The sequence below is a fragment of the Cupressus sempervirens genome, chromosome 9, assembly GCF_028749045.1.
Source record: "Cupressus sempervirens isolate cs-2001-9-10 chromosome 9, ASM2874904v1, whole genome shotgun sequence".
NCBI classification, from domain to species: Eukaryota; Viridiplantae; Streptophyta; class Pinopsida; order Cupressales; family Cupressaceae; genus Cupressus; species Cupressus sempervirens.
This window is the reverse complement of record NC_143126.1, coordinates 430,384,841-430,409,812: the sequence shown is the minus strand read 5'-3', so window position 1 is coordinate 430,409,812 and position 24,972 is coordinate 430,384,841.

Here is a 24,972-nt window from a genome sequence, read left to right as displayed (position 1 = left end):
TTAAGTGATGTCATTCTAACAAAAAATAGAATACAATAGTAAAGAACACCCTCAATAGGAAGAATGATTGGTAGACAAATCTAAGGTAGGGCTAACATTTATTGAGGGAATATAAATAAAAATGTCAAAGGTAGAAGAAAATGAGAAATAGACAATAGGAATCTGAGAAGAAAGATCAATAGAAACAAAGGGCCAAGATCCATAAGCCATATCCTAGATAATACAAGGTCTAGAATCCAAATAGTCATTAGAGGTAGTAATCACACCAAGATCAAAACTAGTAGCCAAAATGACATCGGAATCAAAAGAGTTAAAATTAATTCCTAAACTAGAAATTGGCACTAAAAAGTACCTTTGATCAAATAATCCTATAAAACCACGTAGGAAAAACTTTTCTTCTTAATGGAGTAATGTTTAGAAGAAGAACCCATCTACCAAGACACTAATCTTATATTTGTCTTTAACTTACACTAAGTAGAGACATGTCCAATTTTTAAACATTTATAACACTTGAAAGGGATGTCTTCATAATCATGTGGTCAAATTGAATAACCTAAAGAAGCCTCAATATAAATATTAGTAGGGATTTTAATTGAGACATCCAAATAAAGAAAAAATGTTTTATAAGTAGAATGAATAATATCAAAATATTCCTTGTTAATTATCAAAAAATCTCCCAAAGCATCCCCCACTTCATCTAATAGTGAGTTTCACCAAAGATGTAGAGGGAGGTTAGGGAATCTATAACATCTACCAGGGATTCCAATAGGACAATACTAAAATCTATTATGTTTAGTGGATGCATTTTTTAGAAATATTTCTTTATTTCTTTGTTTTTTTACCTAAATCTAGATGCAAGAGTCCTACCATGTTCCCTAATATCATCCTTTAGCACATTTCTTAGTTTCTAAATTCAATAGAATATGTTTACACATTAAAACTACTCCATGAGTATCTGGTAGTCTTAAATAACTTAATTTATAGTCACTTAATTTAACTTTTAACTTTTTTATTTTCACTACTTAAGTTAAACTATCTATTAGTTTATATCTACTTATTATTTCTTACACAATACTCTATTTCTCTCAACATCCATTTCTTTATTAATTTAGGATTTATTGTCTATCATTTTCTATTCTTATATCTCAAGTAGATTTGAGTCACTTTAAGATATATTAATCCACATATTCATCTTTATATAATATAGGGTAGGAGACTAAACATTTTAGTAGTCTTTACTAATCATTACATTTATTAATCCCAGGTGATATTTATACAATATCAATTTATTGCTTTTACCATTTCCAATCTAGAAGCTAATGTTCTAGTCCTTGAAAAATAATTGGAATAACTTAACTTGCACTAAACTATTCTAAAGATAAATTGATTATATTTAAGGCTTTAACCAAACATGTTTACTAATCCCACTCCATCTAGTAATTGTTATGATTCTAACATTCATTTGATTACATTAACTATTTAGAAACAAAATAGTTATTTTAGTAATGATAACATATTATTACTACCATCACTTTAATATAAATGAATATACAATGCCATAAAATTATTTTACTTCATTAATACATATACATACATAAAGAAATCAATAAGTTCAAATTTCCCTTCTTTTCTCCTAGAGACACCTTCTTCCCTTGACATATAGTTTCAATTCATAATACATATAAATATGGTCTTAACAATCTTTCAAGAGTTAACATTACAACATTACATATATTTGTCCAAGGGAAATGTAGAAAAAGGACTTCAATATTTCAAAATAATATTCAACAATTACTCAATGAGGATCCACTTAATGCAATTCATAATACATGAACATTACCCTAAAAATATTTTACCATCCAACCTTGTGGAGCCATAAGTTCTCAACTTCCCTGAAATAAGAGATAAAACTAACATTCACATAGGTTATAAGGAAAGCTAAAGCTCATAGCTTGAATTAAAAAGTATAAAGATAACATGAAAATACAATGCCAAAATCAAGTCATAAATAAAATGGACAATAGAGGTGAAATAAAGTGTGAGAGGCTCAATTATATCTAGATGAGTGTCATCATACATTCTTATACATTAGGATCAACCTTCAACTAAGGACCATCCTACTATATATAATATTTTTACTCCAAGTACTCTGACCACCCTAGTACATTCATATAATGTTAGGATCAACCACTTAAGCTAGGGATTTTCCTTACTCTGAGTACTCCAAAAATACATTTACGGTCATGATATCAAACTCTATTAATGTGAATTCCTAAAGTCCCATAAATAATTTATTTTATTAATGTTTTCACTTGATTAGAAAAACTCGCATGCAGAGATAGCCTACATAGGCCCCTAGTCTCTAACACATAGGATCCTCTAGTAGGCAAATTTAGGCCAAAAAATCCATGGGAAGCCACTTACCTAGGGCCTATAACCTATAAAAAAATACAAAAAAAAAAACATATAATATTCTAGATAGAACATTCCTAGGGTCTCATACCCCTAGTTTAAACAAAATCGTAACTCATTATATAAGAATCTTAATGTGAAATACATAAATAATCATTAGGCACAAAGACTATAAGAACATGTATTTACATGCCTTTTAAAATCTAAATAGATATGTTATACATAAAATAAAAATATATCATGCCTTTGGTGTCTTAAATAACAATTGCAAGCATGAAAACCTAAGCAAGATGTCAAACTAGTTAAAAAACCCTAAGTCAAGCGTATAGAACTCCAAAGTTTGTAATCAAAACACATAGAATGTACAAGAAACCATGAATAAATATCCATGAAAGATATCATAATACAATAATCTATGTGTCTGGTTATCCACAACCTTCTAACAACAAAATAACATATCTCATAAATTGTTGACTAAATACCCTTACAAAATACATAGTAATTTTCACAAAAATGAACTCATAACTTGTAAATGACACTAGAATTTAAAATTGAATATTTAATACATTGTGATATTATATAAATATATGTATATTTTAAAATATTTATAATGTAATTGATAAATAGAATCCATACCTCAAGGCCTAGGAAGATTTGATGGAATCGGGAGGAAGGATCTACAAAGAGAAGAAAATAAATCATACTTGAGATGATTCATTCAAACCCTCTCCATTTTCATAAATCTCTATGGAAAAAAGAAGTAATTCCAAAGAAACAAAGTACTCTCTCATCTTTCAAATCTCTCATCTCAAAAGAAAATTAACTTACAAATTCTTAGATAATTATACTCACAAGCCTTCTCTCACATATCATTAGTTTTTATCCAATAAACATCCATGAATAAGACAACCAATCTCTCCTTTACCTTTCAACCATCTTCTCTTTCATATTTACATTTTACCACACCCACATATATGGTTGAATAGTTATCATACCCCTTTAGGTTAAAATACACCACCCTTTCAATTAAAAATAATTCCAGCGTATGAAATTGTCTTAGTTCATGTAACTAGCTACCATTTTACAACTATTTTGGGCATATTTGGGCTTGTTAAGGCTATTTTAGAACTATATAATGGATAAATGGTCCATAAATGATGTAACTACCCTATCTTTTTCTTCAAAACCTATTTTTTTCATGCCCATAATCACATTATGTTCTAGTGTTATATTGTTCCGCATATTACTTGTATCCTTTTCTCTTTTATGCATCTTATCACCATTCTTTCTATATTAGGGAGATTTCAAACTTTTCAAAACTTATAAGTCATATTAGGAGCTTACATAGGTATTGTGGTTTACTCTTCTTTTAAATACATAAATCCTTTTTAGTATATTGTAATATCCAACAATTTTATAATTTATTCACATATAATTACAGTCATATACAACAATTGAAAACAAGAATTTCAAAACTATGTATATTTATGTAGGAATATATGTTTGCACCCATTATTCCTATATAAATATACCAAAAAAAATCATAAACAAATTAGATAAAAATCAAAATATCCAGATCATGAACACATAATTCTAAAACTAGCATTTAATTATCACACCAACAAACAAAATGAGTCAAAAACATAATCCCTATACTAGATGGCTAGCTTCCTAATCAAGCTCTAAGGATACAAGGGTGTCTATACATATCATGGCACATTCTCTATTTTAACAACAAATGGTTTGATGATTTTAAGGCATTCTAAAACTTCTATAGAAAGATGGAGTTGATATCTAGTACCTAGACATTTGCATCATTGATTGCAAATATATCAATACACACACACACACACACACACACACACACACACACACACACACAGAGAGAGAGAGAGAGAGAGAGAGAGAGAGAGAGAGAGAGAGAGAGAGAGAGAGAGAGAGAGAGAGAGAGAGAGAGAGAGAGAGAGGTGAAATGTGTTGGTTGGGTTAGATTAAAAACTAAATTGTAATCATGAATTAAAGGAAGCTATAATTTTCCCAAGCATAATACTAATTTAGATATTTAATAAACATATAAAACATGATCTATTGTACAAATCTAAATAGTATATTTAATATTCTAAATGTTGTTAGGAAATCAAATAGGAAATATATAAAATGTGATTGATAATGTCTAATAGAAAATAGAATCTAAACATCATAAGAAAGCTCCAAAGACTGTTCCAAGGATGTGCATTAGTGATATTTCTAAACTATTAACATGTTATATCTAGTTGATTCATTTCACCAATCAAGTTGCAAGGCCCTCTAGACACTTTGAGAAGGTTACCAAGTAAATACATGTCATTTTGTGTTAAGAAAGTTTAAAGGTACTTAACAGTAAACAAATAATCAAATAAAATGTTATAGTTCTACATTTGTTTAGTCATATATAAGTATTTTTCAAAATGAACTATAAAGAACCATTAGTTGGGTACAAGACAAACAAAAAGTGATCTTGTTTTCAAAATAGTTTAAATATACCTATTACAACCCTACACTCTACTTATGCTCAATTAGGGTTAGAGGGGCATAACTCTTGGAGATATAAGACGAGTAACTTGGGGGGGGGGGGGATGGTGAATCAATTACCACTAAAATAAATCCGATATCCCTTAGATGTCAATACAAAACATAAACTCTTCTAAAAATTGTTGTTACTCGGTTAACACACATGCACTTGGTTAACACTAACAGTATTTTGTAACTCAACTAGCACTATAATATCAAATATTACTCAAAAAATACTAAACATGTAGATCTTAATATATTATTTGTGATTAAACTTATTTAGCTTAGTTGTATACACATAAAAGAAATAGCATGAACATAAGAGACACCAAGATTTAACATGGAAACCCAATTTAGGAAAACCATCAATTGCAACTAGTTACTATTTTACACTCTTCTAAAGTCATCCCTAATAGGAGCTAACCCTATTAAAGGTTAAAAAACACATTGTTAGGTGTCACCCTATTAGAGGATTTAATCACCTTGTTAGGAGTGGCCCTATTAGAGGTCTTTAGACACTTCAATCTAGAAATGCCACCTTGTTAGAGGATTTGGAAAATAGCTATTAGGATAACTCTATTATGAGATTTGATACACTACTACAATGGTTAGAGAGTAAAAATGGTCTTTAGACACTTGATCCTTCTTGATCAGATTAATCTTTTCCACCCTACAAGGATATTTTGCATATCTTCCAATTCACTTCCTCTAAGAATCTTCTTATCTTCCACACATTCTCACATTCAATCCTCAACTTGACCTTATACTTATATCATTAATATTTATCTCCTCATTTGGCTAGAACTAACAAACAAATTCATTAAACTCACTATGCCAAAACAAGAAAATCCTTTGTTAGTCAATCTTGCTAGATAAAAACTAACACTAGAATGATTTTCCTATGTTAACCAAGTGAACTTTATTAACACTACATCTTCACAAAATTTCTTTGGTAACCAAGTGAGCTCGGTAAACACTAGTTCCATCTAACTTTCCTTTGTCACCTGATTAAGATTGATAAACATTCAACTTCTGTAAACTTCTCTTTGATGCCCAAGTGAACTTGGTAGACATTGACTTCTGAACTTAGTAAACATTGGAATGCTTGATAGACATAGGAAACTATCTTCATCACTCGAGTGAGCTCGACATACATTAACTGGTAAATATATGACATTTTATGTAATATCAAAGACAATATACAATTGATCAACAATCTCCCTCTTTGGTACTAACGGTAACACAACATGGGTATGTGTAGGATCATGAAATTTTAGAGAAAAATAAAGTAAGGGAAATATCCTTAGTTTCATTTTGATTCTCATCCATGAAAACTCCCTGTATTAGTGTGAACTACCTCTGACTTTAGTTTCTCCCTTTGTCAAAATTTTTTGTCCTCAACATCTTCTTATAATAGAAAAATCTCCCTCTTTGATATCAAACCAAGTCCTTCCTCTTCAAATAAAATTTATGTGATATGACACACACAAACTCTCCTTCTTTGACATCTTATGCCAAAGACAATATTCAGTGAATATTATTGTACCTAATGTATAGATTCATATGCAATTTTCTCTTTCATTATTCCATCAACTTGATTGATCTTCAACATGCTCTAGTTGATGCACCACTAAACTTCATTTAGTGAGCATAAAATAGGGGAATAACCCTTAACTTTCCTCTTAGATACAAGAATGCATCCTTAGGTAATGGCTTGGTGAATAGTTTTGCAATTTTTTCTTTAGCATTCACATATTCCAATTTGACATCTTTGTCTTGTACCAATTCTCTCAGAAAATGATATTTTATTGCAATGTTCTTGGTTTTGGTATGCATCAAAGTATTCTTTGATATATTAATTGCACTTTTTTTATCACATAAGATAACCACTGAATCCTTTATTTCTACCTTCATACCTACCAATAGTTGCTTGAACCAAACAAAAAAAATCCATTAAACTCAATATGTCAAAATAAGAAAATCCTTTGTTAGTTGACCCTACTCGGTAGACACTAACACTAGAATGATTTTCCTATGTTAACCAAGTGAACTCAGTTACTATTACATCTTCGCAAACTTCCTTTGGTAACTGAGAGATCTTGGTTAATACTCAACTTGCATGAACTTCTCTTTGATGCCCAAGTGAGCTTCGTAGACACTATCTTTTGAACTTAGCAAACACTAGAATGCTAGGAAAACATAGGAAATTATCTTCATCACCTGAGTGAGCTTGACATACACTAACTGGTAAAGATATGACATTTTGTGTAATATCAAATACAATATACAATTCATCAACAATAACATCCTACACCCCTAGAATTTCACTTACTCCTGGAAGTCATCATTTTTTTGTTATTATTATTACTTGTTACTACATCCATGGTAAATGCATACCTCAATTAAACATTGTTTTCACTTTTGATCTGAAAGTCAAAATTCTTATGAGATGTTCTTATAATGCATGCCTATACCTATGCCTATTATCCTATGTCATTTCTAAGGACCTGCATCATAATATACTAGTTTTTTTCACATCTTTCACTTTGTATTTTATACAAAATCATTTCTTCTTAATAATAATGAACTCCTAGTCTATGTATTAATGTGATTTACCTAGAAATCCTTCTTTAAAAATCAAGAAAATAAATCTAGGTAGATGTTGGTATGCATAAGTGACCCACAAGATTTTAAAAAAATTTCCTTAGTCGAGATTTTTACACTACCCTTTTTATAACCAATTAACTATTAGATCTTAAGAGACATAGTATTCATATTCAAATTTAGTTTCTCAAAGAAATATCTTCTAACATAGATAGTCCTTTATAATACAAGACATATTGGTCATGTGACTCTAAAACTAATATTTTAGGGATCACAACCAAACCAACTAAAGGTAATTATTTTCTTTCTAGGGAGAACAATTACACCCATTGCTATGAGTAATTACAATCTTAAGAGTTTTCTTACACATTAATATTATTTTTTTCTTTCTTGTAAATTTCATACTAGCTAAGGAGATGTTCCATTTTAAAACATTGTTATTTTTTCTACTTATTCCACTTTGTTAATTTCTTTTTTGTCTCATGTGTTACTTATATCTCAATCTTTGTAACCACTTATGGAATAAGAACCTATATTCCTAATGGAATGGAATACAAATTTCACCTTATCAATTTATTTTTCTTGCATATTATTTCTTGCAATTCCTCCTTTACAATTAATTCTTAGTTCCTAAGAGCTCAATAAATAATGATGATTAGTTTTCTATAAAAAAATGTCTAGTCTATTTTGAAAAAGGACAACTTTCTATTGTCCTAGAGTATTCTTTCCTTCTTGCATAATTTACCTGAGTTATTGCATTCTCAAACTGTCTTGTATGTAAAATATAGGAACATATAGAGACTTTTGGATAAGACTAATCATTTTAGTAGCTTATCAATATAAAATTACTACAAAATAGTTTAAACCTTCTTAAAGTTTATGAAGTGGGAGTGAAAATATCATATTAAACCTAGTTATTTTCAAAAATTTATTTACATAAATTTGGCGGCCTACATTTGGCCTTGTGCTAACTTTGCATATAGAAAAGTGGTTGGTGCTTCTAGTGGTATTACTACTACATGGGACCCCAATAAGGTTATGGGTAGAGATATTTTCTCAAATCCTAACTTCCTTGCTATAGATTTTGATGATAAATCTTATAGATATACGTTATTGATTTTCTATGCCCCCAGTAATAGAGTTGGAAGGCTTCAAGTCTAGGATGAGGCCTCTAGGTGTATAAGATCTATGTGGGTAAGTAATTTTATTTGTGTTGGTGACTTTAACTCAAGCCTTTGTCCTTCTAAGTATTTAGAAGGATGTGATGATTACTCTAATAGAATCTATGATTTGATTGAATTATTGAGGCATAATGACCTCCTTGATGTTGACCTGTAAGGTTCTCCTTATCTTGGTCTAATAATAATATGGGTAATAACCTAAGCTAGGTTAGAGTAGAAAGATTCCTAATTATGGTAGGTCAAGATATTCTCCCTTTCTCTTCCTTCCAAGCATTACTTAGAACACTTTTTTATCACTTCAATGTCCTTTTTAGTTGGGTTATTCATAACTCTATAGGTTGAAAAACCTTTAGATACAAAATTATATGGCACTCTCACCTGCAATTCAGTGAGTACATTTAACAATGGTGGAACATTAGGATGGAAGGGATGATGATATATAGAATCACTAGGAAACTTGAAAAAATCAAAAGAGAGGTATGTAGCTTGAGTAAATCAACCTTTAGAGATATCTTCAAGAAGAAAAAAGATATTGATAAAAAGCTCAAGGATATTTTAGAATACCAATGCCAATACAGATTACTTTGAGGATATTATTAGGGGATAAAGGGAACCATGAAATAACTAGAAGGAAGTTGTGGGAGGGGAAGAGATTTTATAGAAACAGAGATCCTGGATCCAATGACTTACTAAAGGGGATAGGAATACCCCTTTTTTCCATAGGAAAGCCTCTAAAAATATGAAAAGAAACATTATATCCAAGATGAAAGATGATAATAATAGGGAGCTTACACATTAAGTGGATATGGGGAATTGGGCTTCCAAATACTTTTAGGACATTTATAATCAACCAACACTTCCTCAAAACTCACATAAGAGTGAGAAGTTGTTGAGTGTCATTATATTGGTGGTGAAAAAGAGTATGATTCAAGATTTGATTAAGAAGGTGGAATTTGAGTAGGTGAAAAGATTTGTATTCTTTATGGGGGCTTTCATGGCCCTAGGCCTAGATTCCTTCCCACCTGCATTCTTTCAGGAACTTTTGGAAATCATGAAGTATGACCCAACTCATGTGGCTAGGGATTTTATCAATAAAGGAAGATTCTTGAACGAGCTTAATCAGACTTATATCATCCTATTCCCAAATATTGTTGAGCCTAACAGGATGGAAGACTTTTAGACCATCAACCTATGTAACATGGTGTAGAAAATTATTTCTAAGGTTCTTGTTAATTGGTAGAAGCCTCTATTGGATATTTTTATTAGCCCTTCTCAAAATGTCTTTATTCCTAGGAGGTCAATTCTAGATGTGATTATTACCTTTGATGAAGTCATAAACTCTATGGAGGGGAGTAAGAATCTATGTATGGCTATAAAACTAGATATCTCTAAGGATTACTACAAAGTGACCTGTGATTTCCTATTCTATATCTTTGTTAGGGTTAGATTACGGGAGAAATTTATCCTTCTAATTAAGGATATTATAATTTTTTTCCAATTTGTTGTTCTTGTTAATGGAACTCCTAGAAACTATTCAAGATTTCTAGAGGGCTTAGAAAAATTTACCCGTACTTGTTCATCATTATTGTTGAGGTACTTAACAAGGTTACATAAAATGTATTAAAAAATTTCCACTACCCTTCCCCTAAAGGTTCTACAAGAATTTTTGGATAAACTATTCTCTATGGTAGTGCTTCAATCAGATAGGCTAGGTGCTAGAAGGAATTCATTTATAATTATGTTGAGTATTTGGGACAACATATCAATTTCCATAAGATTAATTTGTAAAAGTTAAACACTAAGAGAGTCTTGCAAGATTCGATTATAAGAGAGTTGCATTTTCAAATTTGTATGTCCCCTAACACTTAACTTTGGTTATCCCTCGCTATTAAGAAAATCACTCCCCAATTTTGGAAGTTGATTATGGAATGCATGCAAAAAATGTTGGAATTACAATAGGAAAGGTAAACTTCTTGGGGGGGGGGGGGGGAGAACATACATATAAATCCCATAAAACATATAAGCAATCAAACACATATGACTCCAAATATAATCACCCAGAAACCCTCCAAGTGAGAAGATAAAATAGGGGTGGGGATGACACCCACAAATCTTCACTACTGCAATAATAAAGTGTATCTAATGAAGGTTACAATATTTTGATCATGAGACATGATCTACCTTGTGAATTATCTATCATGTTAAAGGCTTACAAAGATTGTTAGGTCTCACCTTGTTAGAGGATTTCAACAACCTATTAGAAGTGTGCCTTGCTAAAGGAATTTAAGTCACAACTAAGTAAGCACCCTATTAAAGGATTTCATATAGCCTATTAGGACTACTCTAATAAGAGTTTTTGATTGAAATCACCTATTAGAATGTCTCAACTTTGATCCTACAGTTAGCACTTGATTGTGTGGTAATAGATCACCTCCAAACAATGTCTTCTTAATCATTCTTGATCAGATGTCTCTTTATTTTATACTTTTCTCTATCCTTTGTTCTATTCTAACTAATTCTATAATGTAGTTTCACTTCATAACTTCTAAGCCACCTTGAATGCTTTGTTTGTGCATGAAAACTATTTTCTTCACTCCTTCTACACCTTACACACTTGCTAAAGAGTTTAGGGTTTGTCCTCCTTATGAAGACTTAGGTGACTTAGGGTTAGGTATGAATCTATGGTTGTGATTCATCCATTTTTTTGCTTAATCCTTCCAATTTTTTGATTGTTTGCATGTAATTGCATAGGGAATCTAACTTGATATTCATCCTTATCTCCAAAATATCAAAATTCAATCTTAATTCAGCTCAAAAATGGTTTACATAGTTGTTTGTGCCTTTAAAAACAAATATGTCAAAACTATCTTACTTGACATTTGAAGTCTCTGATGCTCGATATACACTAATCTTTATACTATGACTTGACACCTATATTGCTTGACATCCACTATTCACTTGGCATATATTGTTTAGTTGGTACTTGAGTGACTTGACACTCACTATGACTCGACATGGTCTAATATATACATGTTGTGCTCAACATGTACTACTTGTTTGGCTTGAACTAAGTAAATAGCTTAAGTGTGTTGACACTCACTTTTCAAAACCAATGTGAGATCAAAAATCTCCCCCTTTTACATGAGTGTCAAAAACACTTGAGTATACATTAACATCCTTAATCTTATGAGGACAACATATCTCAATTTGACTTATATACAAAACTTTAAAATTTTAAAATTTTGTAACAACTTATATACCTCAAAATTTGATAACTTCCTTTGAGTTAATATGTCTATTCTGTAACCAAAATTCTATACTCTTGTTGAGTAAATGTGTCTCTTTTGATACACTTTGACTTCATGCTCTATTTTGATGCTTTTCCCTCTTTTCTTGCTCTCCCCATTTCTCACTTTCTTACGTCTCCCCCATTCTCTCATTCTTCCAAAATATTTCTCCCCCTTTTATCTTATTCTCTCCCTTTTTGACACTTATGTCAAATGGGCTATACACTTATTGTATGTTTGTCCTAAAAAGACTTATCGACATCCAATATCATTTTTAGAGCTACATCCTAGTTCTCACATGCTACATCCAATGATTTGATTTGGATTGCTATCTTAGTAACAAGGTAAACTAGACCATCTAAGGTAGAAATATTTGGGTCTTTCTTCATTAAGGTTTTGACATAGCTTAGCTCCTTGTGCAAAATTTCCATATGGGAGGTGACAGTGGCCTGGATGCTAGTTAGTTTGGCCTTGTTGTTGGCCTCATCTAATGTTAATATAGCTAGGTCTAGGTTTGAAGCAATGTTCTAAAGTGCTTCTCACTTTGAGTTGGATTCTTTGGTAGTTTTGCACCTGATGTAGTAATTTGGCTTTCTAGACTCAAAATGTGACTTTTAGTCTCTTGGGTGAAGAGTGATGGATTGCAAAATTTGGTGTACAATGAGAATATGTTCTCAAGTACCTTCTTCACATCCTCAGCCTTAGTTGACAATGCAACTCGTGTTAGCGCTATATCACCTAATATCTTTTCATTCACTTTGTTTTGGAATTTATTTTCTGACCATTCAAGCAATTTCGAATTAGTATCTAGGTCTTCATTACTGACCTTCTCCACTATATTTGTCAATTGTTCCATTAGTGGTTTAGTCTCATTTAGAGTTGGTAAATTGAATGCATCAAAAAAGATGTCTTTAATATCTTATAGTGCTTGCTTCTACCTATGCTCCCTTCTAAGCATTTCTTGATGCTTTTTCTTTGCTAGGGCTTGTTTTAGTATGCCCATCTATTCTATGGTCATGGTATCAAAATCATATTTTGGAAAAATGATTTTTTCATAAAGGCTCACATCTCCATGTTGAATTAATTATTCAACCTTTGATGAACTTAGGTTCAACACTTAGATATACAATGGAGTAGCATCTATGCTCAACTTTCAAAGAGTATGAATTGATAGAGTGCCAAATACTAGTAAGGTTACTAAGGCTTGGATAATCATTTGCTCCTTCAGTTGTGGTGTCATCTTACTCTCTTTAGGCTTGCCATGTTCTACCAAAATGACCTGACTTGCACCTTGATCTTGTGTTGTAGGTGTAGATAAGTCTATCTAACCTATTTCTTGTTATTCTACAGTAGCAACTTGTGCTTCCAATATGGTCTTTTCTACTATATCAATCTTGGTGATTGTATCAACCTTGTTTGATATGTCTTCTGGTATCTTGACCAAATGTTGTACATTAGTGACTTAAGGGATGATAGAAGGTGGTTCTTGTGGATTCACCTTTTTCCTTTTAGTATTAGTCACTATCTTCTATAATTTATCCACACTTACCAAAATAGGATTGTCACAAAGTCTACCCTACAGTGTAGACTGATCTAGTATCTGCTTCAAATCATCCTCTATAAGGGGATTAATGTTTTGAGTTGATAGATTAGAAACATCCTTAATAGTATTGTCTCAATAGTCTCCCTTGTTACATTTTGAGGACTAACATTCAGCAATTGTGTGTCTTGTACACTTTGTTCTTCTTGTTTCTCTTCATCAGCTATTGCCTTGTCATCTATTGTCATTTTTGCTGCTCCCTCAATAGTACCTTCATTCTGATCATCTTCTTCATCATCCTTGACCTCAATGGGTTCTTTGTCACCTTCCTTTGTTGTAGTTAACCCATAAGTAAGTTTCTAAATCTGAGTGGTCTTCTTAACAACGTCCTCAATATTATTTTACAAAATGTTGAAGGCTCTATATTTAGGTACAAACCTAACTACATATTTCTTTATAGCCTTAGCAATTTGTGCCTTGGTGAGTTCAAGCATCACTTTGGCTAGAGTTGTTTCTCTAATTTGTCTCTCCAAGCTTAGACAATAATTCCATTTTCACTCAATTCTATCATATAGACTCTTAGGCATTGAGTTGGCAAGTTCTAGTGGTGTTGTCTTGAATTTTGCCATCATGGCATATATGGCCTTCTCCACTTGATTTTTCTCTACTTTATCCAAATTATCAAAATTAGCATGACTAAATCCTAATAAGTCTACACTATTCTTAACATTTTCACATAAATTTTCTAAATCTGACAAAGGATTATGACTCACCACCTTAAATTGGCTTTTATCATCTATTTCAATTTTCTCTTCATCTAACTTGGCTTGTGTCACATATTTTCTTCTTGGCAATTTCTAATCTTGGCCTCCTTTCTCTACTAGTTTGGTCTTTTCAATGGCCTTTTGAGTTGTTACATGTGTACTAGCTCTTGTAGTATGTACAATGAGCTTGGGGTGACTTGGTTTGGCTACCTTCTTAGCTTTAGTCACTACTTGGGCTTTAGCCTTCCTCTTCTTTGGCTCGATAGGAGTAGGTGCTTCCTCAGCTTCTTCTCCGTTAGCACCCTCAGTCTCCTCCTCTTCTTGGTCTTCTCCCATAACTTGTGTCAAGGCTAGTGGTGCTTGTAATTAGGTTTCTTCTTCCTCTTCATCCCCTTCTTCTTCTTCTTCCTCCTTAACACCCTCTCCAAATTTGGCTTTCAATTTCTTCATTATCTTCTCCTTTTTCTTCATTGTAGAGGTAGCCTTCAATTCCATTGTAATTTTGGACTTTACCATCTCATAGTTTCCAAATATCTTTTCACTTTTATCTACCTCTTCTGCAAGTAATGCAATAATGGCTATAGAGGCTTCATCCACATTAATTTCATAACCTAAGGGTCTCAATCATCTCACCCTTGGTGTAGCAGCTTGTACATAAGAATAATTAGCATGCACTAGGAAACATACATCATCGTAGTGTTTCTCTGCTAGTTACATTGTTATTCTCAATTTTTCCTACATTGAATTCTTGAAGTCTTCAAAATGACTTGTCATCAAGGATTCAAAATTCTCTCCTAATTGTTCAATGTATTCACCAATTTGTACTACTACTAATCTGATGACTTTCCATCCCATAGTGCCAAAAGAAGGGAATGTGCTTTGCACATAAAATAATATAAAAATCAATATAGAACCAAATTTTTATTGTGCACTCTTAGTCTCTTTGATTGCTCCAAGGTTCTCCATTAGTTGTTGCAATTGTAGCTCTACTAGATCATATGTGTGATCTTTCTTGACAATTTTGTATCCCACATCCATAGCTATATAGGGCACCTTGTTCAATATATTAGATTGGTAATTTTTTTGTGAAATCACCCTTATAGAAAAGTCAATCAATGGATCAGCAATTGTATCAATTTTCATGCCTCCTTTGTTCTAGATGGCTCTAGTATTCTTCTCAATCACCTCCTTTGCATAACTTCTTAGTCTTTTAGGCTAATATAGGTTTGGGTAACCAGTAACCCTATGAATGATCCTCTTAGTAATTTTGATAGGTCCATTGTCTAACCATAAGGAGCCATCATGAATTTGGCTAAGCACTATCCTTATCCATTCTATTTTAAACACATTTGGAAAAGCTAGGGCTTGTGTCAACCCTTTCCTCTCAATGATTTTGAACTCTTCCTTCAACACATCATTATCAAAGAGTCTTCTAGATGCTTCCCTAATCTCCATATCACCAATGCTACAAATTTTATAGTTTTATCATTTTCTTACATCTTGTAGAATTATCACATTTGATGGAATCATTGACAATGCACTAGAAGGGTCTTTCTTATAAGTAATGTTAGGAATAGCTCTAAAAATGAGTTACCTGACCTCATTACTCACTAACTAAACATTCAAAACTTCCTTCCCCTCTACATTCTTTGAACTTGATTCCATAATATGAAACTATGGTTTACAAAAATTTAAATTGCGTACTCGGCTCTTGATAAATACCTTAAGGAATCTGATGAACTAGTGTAGAATCACTACTCAAATATTATGCAACTACTTTAAATGCATTTATAGATTTCCTTCTACTCTCCTCACTCTTTCTCCAATTTGAAGTGATGAAAAATGAGCTAAAATTGATCAAATATCCCTTGAAAACCTTGCAATAAATTTCAAGTGCTTGCACAACTGTAAGCTCAGCATCAACCAATTTTAGGCTCACTCAACATTCATTAACATTTCAACCACTCAAAAATCACTACAAGCTCAACATCAACTAGCTAGACTATTAGAACAACATCTTCTAGCATTCCACTTGGCACATATAGGAGATATTTCATTCTTGGCAACAGCATGAGAAACCTAAAGATTTATCTTTGATTTCTAATGACATCTTTCATCTTTATTCATGCTAATGTAATCTTTTGACTACTAAGTCATTTTAGAATTGATGTATGATATAACCTTTAAGTATCAGTCCCATGTACCTCTTGATTGCCTAGTTTGATGAGGTGTGATCACTTGACCCATTGGGTGATGTGATCCCTTCTCCATTTGATGTACTACAATCATCCTTTCTCTTCAATATCTTGTTCATTTCATCTCTAATGTGTTCAACATCTTCTTTTCCTTTGCCTTTATCAAATTCATAACTTAGTACCTTTGATCTAGTTGGACAATACTTATTGATGTGACCAATCTTTAAATAGTTGAAACATGTGGTTTGGCTCAACCACCTTTGGTATTTACCTTTGAAGTGTTTCCTAATACAATTCTCAGAAACATGTCCATATTGTTGACAATAATGATAGCTATACCTTGTATTATAATCCCAGTTGTAAGAGTTGTCATTGTTCCTTGCCTTTGCTTGCTTATTTGATGACCACATGGGTTTGGATTTGCACTCAAAAGCTCTATGTCTATAATTCTGACAGTTGTAGCAATATCCTTCAAATATCTATGTGTGTATGGTCTTGGTTCTACATTCATGTGCCTAATGACCTTGCTTGTTGCACTTATGGTAGTGAACCATGTTCTCAGGCTTGACATTCTGATTTGTAGACTTGCTCCTGCACACATTAGTAGTATGTCCTTTCTTACCACAATTATGACAAGTGGGTTTGGAGTTCATACCTTTGTTGTTCATTTCTTTTGAATTTTTGGATGACTCTCCTTCTTTAGTCCTTGTGTATTCTAGTATAGATGTATCATTATTAGATCTAGGGGATCTAATAGTTTCTCAAAGTATCTGATGGCTTCATTTGGTTTGTTGAAACTTTTAGAAAATTCCTCTTCCTTCTTTAGGTCATCCTATAATTTCTCATTCTATAGTTTCAATGTTGTTATCTCAATGTCCTTGACATTAAATTCATAGTTGGTATTCATTATTTGACTTAGAGTATCCAATTGCATGTTGGAAATCTTGGTTAGTTCTAATGATTTGTCTTCCAATCTGTTGGCAAAAAATCTTTTGTCTTCTTCAATCATAGCTTTTCCATCCATGGCTTTCTTCTTCTATTTAGTCCCCTAACATTGTAGTATAGCTTGTGATTCTTTCTCTAACTTGAGATTTTTTATTTCCTAAAATTGGTCTCTATTCTTTTCCATTAGATCTACAACTACTGCATTAAATTCATTGGAGTCTCCATCTACAAATAACTTAGTAGTGTTTATCTCTCTATATTATGTGTCATTCTCCACAATAGAAATTTCCTTCCTTCTCTTCAAGAATTTCTTTAGTTCTTCTCTTGCTTTATTTAGTTGATTTAGAATGAGATGTATTTCAATCTCCTGGTTCTCAATAGTCTTTCCCAACTTGTAGACTTCCATTTCAATATCTTTCCTCAAATGTGTAAAGCTCCTCTCTTAGAGAACTAGTCTTTGATACTAACTATTGGAATTATGATAGGAAAAGTAAAATTCTAAGAGGGAGGGGTGAATTAGTAGTTTAAACTTGGACCCATAAAACTTTTACCACACATCCATCTCATACATTCTATGAGTAAACTGAAATAACATGTAAATCACATAAATCTAAATCATGTAAAACATATAAACAATCACACATATATGACACCAGATATAATTACCTAGAAATCCACCAAGTGAGAAGAAAAAAATGGGGTGGGGATGACACCCACAAGTCTTCACTACAACAATAATAAAGTGTATCCAATGAAGGTTACAATTTTTTGATCATGAGACATGATCTACCCTATGAAAGCTCTTCCTTGTTAATGGCTTACAAAGACTGTTAGGTCTCACCTTGTTAGAGGATTTCAAGACCCTATTAGAAGTGTGCATTACTAAAGGACTTTAACTCACAACTATGTAAGCACCTTGTTAAAGGATTTCATATAGCCTACAAGGATAACCTTGTTAAGAGATTTTGACTGAAATTTCCTATTAGAATGTCTCATCTTTGATCCTATAGTTAGCACTTGATTTCTTGATAACAAATCACCTCTAGACAATGTCTTTTTTATCCTTCTTGATCAGATGTCTCTTTGTTGTATCCTTTTCTCTATCCTCTATTCTTCTCTAATTGATTCTGCAATGTAGTTTCACTTCATAACTTCTAAGCCACCATGAATGCTCTATTTGCACATGCAAACTATTCTCTTCACTCCTTCTACACCTTACACACTCACTAAAGAGTTTAGGGTCTATCTTACTTATGAATATGTAGATCACTTAGGGTTAGGTATGAATCTATGAGTGAGATTCATCTAATTTGCCACTTAATCCTTCCCATTTTCAGATTGGTGACATGCAATTGCATACATAATCCAACTTGAGATTCGTCCTTATCTCCAAAATATCAAATTTCAATCTTAAGAAAATAGTTTACATAGTTGTTTGTACCTTTACAAAAAAATGTCAAAATTGTCTTACTCGGCATCTAAAGTCTTTAATCCTTGAAATACACTAATCTTTATACTATGACTTGACACTTGTATTGCTCAGTATCCAATGTTCACTCGACATATACTATCTTCTTGGCACTTGAATGACTTAGCACTTGAGTGACTTGATGCTCACTATGACTTGACATGGTCTAATATATACAAGTTGTGCTCAACATGTACTACTTGTTCAGCATGAACTAACTAAATTTCTTAAGTGTGTTGACACTCACTTATCAAAAACAATCTAAGATCAACAAAATAACCTACCAAGATTGAAGAGCAAGGTGCTCAGTGGTACAAGAAAATTTCAAATTCTCTCACTCTCCTTTTGAGGTATTGTTGTCCAGTTCTTATCACTATTTAAAATTCTTAAAATATTAGGGAAACTATAGAAAAAAAATTAGTTCAATTTTTTTTTGGTTGAGAATAGAGGAGAAATCTAGGATGAGTCTTATGGCCTGGGAGAAGGTATGTGAGCCCAAATCTTGGTGGGGCTAGGGGTAGGTGGGGGGCATTCAACTTGAGAAGAATTACTAATCTTAATCAGGAACTTGTGGTGAAGGTTGTCTAAAGATTGATTTGGAATGTAGTGAGATGGTGCAAAATCATGGGGCTAAATATATGGTAGGTTCTACTTTCCAATATCATATCATTAATAATGACCTCCAAACTAGATCAAGAATATGGACCTATATTATTAACACGTAGAAACTTCTGAGGAAGGGAGTCAAATGGGTGTTCAAGGATGGGAATAAGATTAGATTTGGGAGGATAATTGTATCACTAAAGCCCTTTTTCAAACTCAATATAGTTTGATGAGGATTACTTATATAAATAACACTAGTATATGATTAAGTAACTATATAGATAATCATGATAAATGGAGAAAACTTGATTTGATGATTGTGAACAAGAATCTTGTCCAAAAGCTTCAAAGCATGATGGAGAGAACCCAAATTTTGACATTCCTTACTAAGGACTCTATTATTTGGGAGTTGAATGCCTTGTGGAAGTTTAGTGTTAAATAGGCCTACAATATTATTATTGAGCATGAGGAGTGTAGGGATTGTACAAATATGTATGGAATTTAGGCATAATCCAAAAAGTTAATATCTTTGATGGGGACACTTCATGGGAGCATATTCACAATTTAAAACCTCAAGAGAAGAGTGTTTTGATTCATTATTCATTGTGTGATGTTCGATAGGGAGGAAGAATCAATTACTCATCTCCTAAGTCATTGCATCTATTTTAGGGAGTTGTAGATGGGAATTTTGTATAGATGTTAGATTTAGTAGGTTTTCTATAGAACCTCCATCAATTTATTCAATGGGTACTTGAATTAATTGAACTATTCCAATATAATTTTAGTTTGATTATTTTTCAATCGTGTAATATTGTGATGATGTTCATCCATTCACCATGCTACACAATTTACATTGAGAAACTAGGTTAAAGAAGAGACCCAATTCACACCAAGTGATTATTGTAGTAACCCAAAAAAGGTCATCTAGACTATGATCCCCTTTCCTAGAAATTTTACATAATTTATCCATTGATTATTCTTGATCAAATCATCAAAAATCTATTTATTAGATTATAGCCTATAGTTTGACTTCATTATCATAAGTCTCTTATTTAATTAAAAGAACATGCTCAATTTTGATTAAATAAAAAGTCCCACTTCCCACTAATCATAAGTGGGCACACATAAAGAATTATTCCTATTTTACAAATAAAATAAAAGACTTTTTATCTCACATAAGGTGCACACTTCCTGAGGTGGGTAGAATCTATATTTTCCCCCACACATCTCTCACCTTTTTGAACTCCACCATTGATTTTGATAAGGTGAGATTATTGTGCACATGGATCACTCAAGATACATGTTCCACCCTTGATTAAGCCTCTCTTGGCTTTTGATCTCAACTGTCCATTTTTGTTTGAAAGGGAGGGCTCTCTCCCCATTCTCCATTCTTAGACACTCATCCTAGTGTAGGATTTCTAGGTGACTTGAAGCTTTGAAGACTTTGACCATTCCCATTCTTGCATTTTTGATCCTCACACTTGTATGGTATCTTATTTTCATATAATTTTTATTTGTTTTATTCTTTAGAATAGCTCACATAGTTTAAATAGGAAGCCTTGTAACTCTCAATCTTGTTAGCTTATCTTGTATCTTGCACTCCATTTATTTTACTTTTCATTTTTATTTCATATCCATTTAAGGATTCTTGGATATTGTCATTCATTATCTCTACTTTTTGAATTTCTCATTTTGTGGTGCATCTTGTAAGGGTTGCATAGATTTGATTTAGTTGAGAGACACCATTATAGTGTTTGCACCTTTGCATGTCATAGATAGAGATATCTAAGTTGTCACACAAGGTTTCTAATCTATTTGATCCTTTGGAGAGAATGTCTTAGAGAAGTGTGATACATTTTATGTACACATTTTTTTGCACCCACAATGGGGCTCAACATCTTTGTCTAGCTGTTGATTATTTATTTTCACCACTTTATTTGGTTTCTTTTTCTTGAATCTTTATTTTATACACATAAATATCATACAATACTTTTTTAGTATCAAATGATATTTTCTATAACTATAGTATGATACATTACTAATTATTCTATTGTACTAGTCTGAGTATTTTTTTTCCCTTCTATTATGCACTTTATCATACTATTTGGTATAGAATATCGCACCAGGTTGAGCTATCACTTGGGAACACAAGAAAACATTGTATGATCCTATTACACCAAGAAGTATCACCCAATTCATTTCACTTGGCTAGTTTGGTTCTTAGTTTGCATTTTCTATTTTCAAAATTTTCCATTTTAGTTTCTTGGTTTTCTAATAGTCCTAATAAGTTTTTTTCAAGGTTTGATGTTATATCTCTACCATTTTAATTTGGCCCTGTTACAAATTAAAATTGTAGAAGTTGATATCCTTTCTTATCATGACCCTTGCCCTATGCATCTCCCTCTGAGAATTGCTTGCCCTAGGTCTTCTACCCCTCAATCCTCTCCTACTAGGTCCCTTAAGGAGATTGAGAAGACCCCATTAATGACCATTAGGAAGAGGGTGAAAATGGAGAAAGGAAAGGAGAACAAATTGGTGGATTTAGAAAAGGAGGCTAGAGGGGGTATAAGAAGGCCTAGGAGACTCACATAAAACAATGCTAAGAGGAGATTGAAAACCACTGCCTCGCATGAGGAGGATGACTCAGAATCTAATGATATCCCCCCAAAGATGATGACTTACATACTAAAAAAGGAGAGGAAAAGGAAATGGAGGTGAATATTTTAGATTCCTTGGTGTCAAGTTTGAGAGAGGAGGAAAAGGAGAGTACAAGGAGATGACTCACATCTCTACATCCCTTACAATGGCTAGGGTGGATCTCATGGAGGATTAATTCCTAGAGACAATGGATAAGACCTGCTCCCCCATGCTAATGTCCTCCATGGCTCAGGTGAATACTAAAAGGGAAATTAGTATTAGCTCCCCAATTTTGTAGGTTAATAGCTTGGAGATGGAAAAGGGCTAGTTGTGCAACTATTTGGAAGAAATGGTAGTAGCTCTAAAAATATAAATCAATGAGATAAGAGAGAAAATGATGGTCTTGGAGGAAAGGTTTGGCCTTTTTTCCAAATTCACCATCAAAGTGACCCATGCAAAGGCTAGAAACCTACATTTGCTAAAGGATAACTAGGATGATTTGAACTAGGAGGACTCCAAATTACTGTTTGAGTTCTGGGCAGAAAATCGAGTGAATGTCCTCCTCAAGGGGAAAGGTGATGAAAATGCTAAATAGTGCTTTGGCTTCTTCTAGTTTTATGCAATTTTGGTTTTCTTTGGTGGATCTTTGACTTAGTCAACTTTAAGGTAATTTTTCCTTTGTCTAAAAAATCTTTATGTTTAAATAGTGCTATTAATTGTTATCTTAGTAGGATGCCTAGTTGTTATTACATTTTTTGTGCTATTTTTTGATGTGCTAAGCTAGGTTTGGTTGTTTTTTTATTGGATTGGTAATTTACTAGTAGTTAGCCAGCTTGACTTTTTGTAAGGGCTAGTCTACTTGTTATGGCTACCTAATATTTCAAAATAAAGTTCTTTTTACTAACCTCTTTGTGCCCTAAGACTTGTTTTTAAGGTTTTATTTTTTTCTTTTATAAAAGAAAAAAATGTGAAAAATAATATATAAAAAAAGAAGGGATACTAATATTTGTTGCAAGGCTGCCCAAGCAAAAACTATTTTTTTTTGTGCATGTATCCTCTTCCATTTTCATGTGAAGCATGAAACTAGTTGTTTCTTTTCATTAGGGACATAAAAGTCACAAGTGAGGGTTCATTTTTGGTAAGAGATTATGTTCTTCACCTTTAAGATGAATAAAAAATCTTTACCCCTCACTGGATCACAAAAGTGGGTGGGACATTCCACTCTTTATTTTTTTTTAATAACTTCCTTGGCATGTTTGGGGGAAACATTAGGTAATAGGAGAGCATTCTCTTCACCTAAAGGGTGGATCATAAATATTGACCTCCTTGGCGTGGATGCATTTTGTTATAATCTCCTAGTAAGATTCATACCTTTAAAGGGCATTCTATTAGTGGAAAGATACAAATAGGAATGACTTGAAGTGGGAAAAATAAAAACCTAGTTAACTCAACCCACTATAATCACAAACCCTTTGACAATAGCCAAAACCTTGGGAGTCATAACACTTGACGTCACTTAGTGAGATTAACTTTGGGATTGGGACCATGAGGATATCACTATATGGTTATTCTTAAGGTACTCTTTTGGTCATGAGGCCTTCATCCTATATTAGGTGCATGAGGGGTGTTACAAATGGGATTGTTACTAGATACTCTAGGTTTTAGAGGTCACCCCTTTTTGCCAATGAATATCTTGGTGCAAGGATCAATTCTAGTGGACTAACCAGATTACCCCAAGATTTTACACTCACTATGTGTCCCTTTGGTTGTATTAATAGAACTTCCATGACAAAGCCAATAACTATTGTAGGTAACAACTTTGTGTGAGGTAAGGGGGCATCAAGTGTGGAAAAATGTATTTATTCATGAATCGTGACCTTTAGGTTGATATTGCTTAGCATTTTTTCAATTTGTACTAGACCCCTAGAAATAAATTGAACATACACATGGGGTGAATTAGTTACCTCAAAAACAACTCTATACCCCTAGATGTCAAATCAAACTTTTTACTAATAACACAATACTTTATCCAGCTTGGTTAAAACTAAGTACTTGTTGTAACTTGGTTAACAAAGCAATCTTATGAATGTTAATCTATTTTAACCTTTAGTAACTTTATTGCAAAAATATAAATCATAAAGAAAATAACATGAACATAGATGACACCAAATTTGGGAAAACCACCATGCAACTAGTTACAATATTTTTCAAACTTTTGAAGTGAGACCTATTAGGAGCCAACCCTAGTTATAGTTACAATACATACTATTAAGTGTTACCTTGTTATAGGATTTAGATCACCTTGATAGAAGTGGCCTAGTTAGATGTCTTTGAATACTTCAATCTTGAAAAGTCACCTTGCTAGAGGATTTATAATCTGACTATTAAGTCAACTTTATTTAGGGATTTCTTCACAGCTACAATGGTTAGAAGGTAACACTAATTTCACCTTATTTATGAAGCAACTTATTTTTTTAGAGTAAGATCTATGTTATGGATTGACCTCTAGATCATTACTGATCAGAATATTTTTTGCAGCTTATCTTCCAAACTTTTCCACTCTTCCTTTTCCTTCGATCACATATGCATCTTATTCCACATCATTCACACTCTCCTCGTTTATTTAACTTTCTTATATATCATAAGATTTTGAACCTATCAATTACTCTCTTTATTTATAAACATTGGTGTTAGAAAATTTGGCACTTGTAAGAAAGGTTTCAAATCCCTAAGTTAAAGATCAAGAAATCATACAGAAGGGAGATTCCCAAGCTTAATAGAGAAAA